The following is a 6,000-nucleotide window of genomic DNA, read 5'->3' as shown; positions in this document are numbered from 1 at the left end:
AAAGTTATAAGTCCTCAGTGGTGGTTCTAGATCAAATTTACAAGGGCAGCCAGTCAGGGTTGGTCATTTCTTTTTAATGTAAGCAGAGAGTAAATTAAGGAAACTAAAAAAAACAAAACAATATGTCATTGTTTAATCCAGTGGTTTCTAAAGTGTGGGACACGCCCCCTGGGGAACTCAGTATAATTACTGTGGGCTTAAAAAAAATTATACATTTTAATAGGTAATGTAGAAAATACATATTGATAGTATAGAAGCAAATTGTGTTGCCTTATGTTATTGTGACCTTAAGCTCACTTGATAACACAGAGCAAGCAGGATTGGAAGTCATGCGCCAATCTTTGCAATAACAAGATGTTTGCGAGCTGGAAGTCATGCGCCAATCTGGCAATAACAGGATGTTTACAAACTAGAAGTCACAAGTCTTGACAAAGCAGGGTCTTTTAGGCCCACGCGCATGCAATCGGGTCACAGGACAAGAACTCCCAGAAGGTTCTACAGAGCGTCCAGTCGTGCGCGTGCATCCACACAGTGCAATGTTGAAACTATATAAACGCCCAGATTTGAATGAGAGTTGAGAAAAGGTCAGATGTGTTCTGTTGAAATGTTCAGCGCTCGATAAGTGGACAGCCTGTCAATTTGATCTTTGAAATAAATGCTTCTTCTCCCGTCCTGGGGAAATCAGATGATCGACTGAAGGTGTCCTGATTTTTGACTTCTACCATTGAAAGCCACAACATTTGGTGCATTGGCCGGGAATCGAACCCGGGTCAACTGCTTGGAAGGCAGCCATGCTCACCACTATACCACAATCGCAATCCACTCCAGAAACTGTGGTGAAAAAAACCACTGGAGCCAGGGGACCAGGTTTTTGTTAAGCGGTTCCGGCGCAAGTGGAGTGACGTGAGATGGGACGGTCCACATGAGGTCACGCGAGCAACTCCAACCGCAATACAAATAGAGGGGAGTAACGTTTGGTACCACCTCAGTCACTGCACTAAAGTTCATACGAAAGACGAAGTGAAGAAAGATAGAAGTGAAGTGTGTGAACAAACAGGTGGTGACGATGAGGATGTTACTGACACTTGTTCAACTATGGGTGTTGGCAGAAGTGCTGAACGTGGTGACAGCGAAGGCAGAGATGGACTGTCGCAGTGTGCAACAGCCACCACGGAACCAGCCAATCTCGACTGAACGACAAGAAGTCCCGATCCTGAGACCTGACTACAGAAGACCAAAGACCAAGACGCTTCTCGCCAGACGACGTGTGATGACAGCATCACAGGAGGGATCCATCTCCAAACAATTAGATAAGTACAACACACGCAATGACAATCCAGACAAGCACATGCCACTATCTCTGCCAGCCAAAATAGAACATACTAGTTTTAGCCAAGGTTCAAACAGTCCAATATTTAACCATAAAATACGCACGATTAGACAAGCAGAATTAAAGTGGATATGGAAAGCTGGGATATTTGATACTGAGGCTGTCCTCGACTCTAACACTCTTTTTGAAGCAGAAGTAAAACATGACTCGAGGGTATTGTGTGGGAGAGGACAGGAAGAAGACAGAGAAGTAAGGACAGCAGGTCCCTGTAAAATCACGTTTTATATAACGGACTTTGGTTTTGATATAATAGTAAAAATAGAACCCAGGTTAGCATATGACAACACTTATACTTATAACATGTTAATGACTAACCCTAATACAAACGCGAAGGTACAAGGAGAAGGTGAACTAACTCACATAAGGATCACTGATTTAGACCGTGAAGTAACTAAGGTAAAAGGAAGAATAATGATAAAGGTTGCAGATAAAGATGCAGACTATGACCTATCAAAAAGAAACTTCATAATTTTTAGCTTGTTGCCTGGCGTTAACAGACGCCAAATGTGTGGTTCATTTGCATTCCCTGATGAAAAGATACAGGATGAAAAAGGTATAAACTGTAACCTAGGGGTTAGAAGGACCAATTGTGGTGTGTTTGTTGAAGCAGATGCGATAGCTTTCCTGGTAGGGAAGGAATATGAGTTAAGAGTAGAATCAACAGATGGTGAGAGAATAGAGTCCAGTCTTCTATGGGCAACCCCAGAAGATGAGACTCTTCTAGAGGACAATACATGCTCTCCAAATCTTCCTCCAGAGGACGACATTTCTGTGACAACACCAGGACATGGAGATCAAGTAAGACGTATAAATGCAGACCTTCCAAATTTAGAACAGCTCCCGATTTCTAGTGAAGTGCATGATAAAGGCCCATCACCCCGAATTCCCGCCAAAATAGATGACCTTCTACCTGAACGAGACGCACCTACCACAACTAGGGCGACAACCACAACCTTTAAAACAACGCCTTCCCCAAATAAGGAAGGGAGGAATGCTAATGATAATATAGATAGGTAGTATAATGATAATATAGATATAGATATAAGCAGACAGAAGTAGATCATCAATCAACACGCATCTCAGCAGATGATGTCAAACCGGAAGAAGGCGATGCCAAAACATCTCAAAACAATAACCAACCGAATAATGTAGATGACCAATTACAATTAAAAGAGGAGACTGTAGTGGTGACACTGCCACCTGTAGAAGAAGGAACAACCAGAAAGGTTGGGGGATCAAACAAGTTTGGTTGTTCTGAAAATCAGGGCTGTCGCGATTATCAGGGAGACCTTGATACATTTTATAATGCACGCCATACAGATATTGCTACCCCAAGATCTGTGAATAGATTACATGACATTAGATGGTATGGGTTTAGACCAAGAGGTGATGCTCTATGGCAGAGGGCAGTTCAGAATACATGGTATAATTGGTTATGGTATACAGCTAAGGAATTAACAGCAAATGATTGTTTAATCTGTTCCGGTGCTCCTGGAGGAGCCCCGATTGTTATTCCAGAAAATACAATTCTGTAGAATGTGCAGAGGTGCAAAGAAGTAAATGTCAAAAAGGTGAGTTTACTCCCGGAAGTGATGTTGTGTCATTCTTTAGATTACCTATGTGCGGGATAAGTTGCAGACTATTGTATGGTTCACGAAATTCTCATCAATACTTGGAAAACTGGGAGGGACACAGATTTGAGTCTTTGTGTGCTGAATTTAACCTCAGCATCACACAAGGTGCCCCACCTACTAATTATGAAATTGATTATAGTGCAGAATACGAATGTTTCGCCAGTGGAGGTTTTGCAGACAATGGAGGAATCAATGTAGGTAATACTACAGTGAAATGCAATACAACATGGGTGGTGTCATGGTTTAAACATGCAAATGTAACTCCTGTTTTTGTAGAAAAACCCATATGGTATGAAAACTTTGACTATGCGGAACAACAATGTGAAAATATAACTATGACGATCCCAACTTTGTTTTTCTTAGGAGATCAAACATACCCAGTAGCAGACAGTTACTGGATGTGCAGTGAAGATATTCTGGTAAACACCTTACCCCTTAAGTGGGTTGGACTCTGTGCCTTAGTTAGAATGAAGGTACCCATTACCCTAGTGTATGAAGGAGTTAAAGACTTAATTGGGTTAGAGAGCAACAAAACAAGATCTCGCAGAAGCATACAGAATTACAGACTTAATGAAGAGGTTTATTTGGATTTAATTGGACAGCCTAGAGGTATCCCAAATGAATTCAAAGCACGACATGAGGTCATTGCAGGACTAGAATCCATTGTGCCTTGGGTTGCAATTAATAAAAACGTTGAATGGATAAACTATGTTTACTATAATCAACAAAGAATGGTTAACTTCACAGTGGAAGGATTTATGGCAATAGGTGACCAATTACATGAGACCAGTAGAATGGCAATTCAAAATAGACAAGCTTTAGATTATATTTTGGCCAAAATGGGAGGAGTTTGTCATCTTATTGGTACCGAATGCTGTACTTACATACCTTTGAATACTGCACCAACAGGAACCTTTCACACAGTATTAGCTAAACTAAACAAGCTAAAAATAGAAATGCAACAAAATGCTGGCCATAGTGGTTTGTCCTTAAAGAGCCTGGAGCAAATTTTAGGAGAATGGGGAGCACTTGCAGTTAAGACTGGGGTGATTGTGACAATTACACTGATTGTGTTTTTTCTGCTTGTGTGTTGCATCTTGCCTATTATGAGGAGATGGATAACGATGACGGTTTACAAATGGATGACGACCGACCCGGGACCAGGGACTGCCTAACTATGAACCATCCAACAGCCGCTGCAAGAATGCTGAAGGCGTGAACGCGTACTCCTGTGTTCTTGCTTTGAAGGCCAGGGATGAGCCCTGGTAGTGAAAGAACTATATTTTTGAAAGAAGAAATCACCAACATAAATCACTTTGTATTCAGTAAAATAATCCTGACGATGTAACATTCCATTATCCTGCATTATAATCTGTATTATGCTATTATTATCCTGCATTATAATCTGTATTACTGTCTTATTATTTTACATGGTAAGCTATACATGGGCGGCTGTTTAGAGGACTGGGGACTCAGACTGACTGACTGACTGACTTACTTATTCTTTTTTCTTATTTTTTTTGTTTCCTTTTATTTACCTAGCCTTATATACTACAATACACTATAACTAAGTTCGAGTTATTTGAAATGTTTTGAATAGTTATCTTTCACATATTAAGTAATATCAAGATTAGGTTGAAGGGTTCAAACAGTGTTGGTTTCACAGATCATCGTGAGTAGCATGGTCAGGATGCGATTTGTGCTACGGCCGACGCCGAAGGAAGGATGGATGTTTGGGGGAAGCATGGGTCGATGGGATAGTTTCCTCTTACATGAGTATGAAATGAAAGAGTAAGATGCCCACAGGACGAAAAAGGGGTTTTCGATCCCATACTAATCGAATCATGGCCATGTGGAAAATGATGATCTTTCTTTGAAGGTTCACTAATATTCACTTTGTTTTGTTATTCACTTTAGTTTTGTTATTAATCATGACACTTTACTTTTCATTTAATTTGTTTTTCTCAACTTGCATCCATACTGGCCTGCGTCGGTAACACTTAGATACCGTTTCATTTATACTTTACATTCATGTAAGTGCACTTAGTTGCGTAATATTACCACCACTATGCAGCATCTTGTTGGTACTTCATTTTCAATGAACTACAGGAGGGAATATAGAAGCAAATTGTGTTGCCTTATGTTATTGTGACCTTAAGCTCACTTGATAACACAGAGCAAGCAGGATTGGAAGTCATGCGCCAATCTTTGCAATAACAAGATGTTTGCGAGCTGGAAGTCATGCGCCAATCTGGCAATAACAGGATGTTTACAAACTAGAAGTCACAAGTCTTGACAAAGCAGGGTCTTTTAGGCCCACGCGCATGCAATCGGGTCACAGGACAAGAACTCCCAGAAGGTTCTACAGAGCGTCCAGTCGTGCGCGTGCATCCACACAGTGCAATGTTGAAACTATATAAACGCCCAGATTTGAATGAGAGTTGAGAAAAGGCCAGATGTGTTCTGTTGAAATGTTCAGCGCTCGATAAGTGGACAGCCTGTCAATTTGATCTTTGAAATAAATGCTTCTTCTCCCGTCCTGGGGCAATCAGATGATCGACTGAAGGTGTCCTGATTTTTGACTTCTACCATTGAAAGCCACAACAATAGGAATGTTGAATTTTGTTGCAAAGTAAAGAAATCACTTAAACTTAAAACAATTACACTTTAAAAGAGGTAGTTGAGTGGCAGCTAGTGGTTAGGACATAAAGCTCGGATTCCTGAGGTTCTGAATTTGAGCCCCACTCCCATAGTCTGCCAGTCCCTGAGCAAGACCATTAATCCCACACTGCTCCCTGGGCATCGCACAATGGCAGCCCACTGCTCTTCAAGGTGATAGGTTAAATGCAGAGAGGGAATTTTGTTGCTCTGTACTTGTGAGGGTGTAATGACAATAAAAGCTGGAAAAAAAGGTTGTTTCATGGTTTTAAGGAGATTCCAAAAAAAGTTAAGAAAAAACCACCGGACTTTGTTTTC

The 6,000-nt window shown here is 41.0% G+C and overlaps 1 non-coding gene across 1 annotated transcript; it reads right to left on the bottom strand.

Annotated features, from left to right (window-relative positions):
* Positions 1-744: 744 nt before the first annotated feature.
* On the bottom strand, positions 745-816 carry trnag-ucc. The gene has a single exon. It is a non-coding gene; the product is annotated as a tRNA-Gly (tRNA).
* Between the last annotated feature and the right edge of the window lie 5,184 nt (positions 817-6,000).

This window comes from Cyprinodon tularosa, unplaced genomic scaffold (genome assembly GCF_016077235.1).
Source record: "Cyprinodon tularosa strain WSP-4 unplaced genomic scaffold, ASM1607723v1 ctg789, whole genome shotgun sequence".
In the NCBI taxonomy this organism is placed as follows: domain Eukaryota; kingdom Metazoa; phylum Chordata; class Actinopteri; order Cyprinodontiformes; family Cyprinodontidae; genus Cyprinodon; species Cyprinodon tularosa.
Note: the sequence above shows the minus strand (reverse complement) of the source record. Positions and strands in the feature narration are given on the sequence as shown.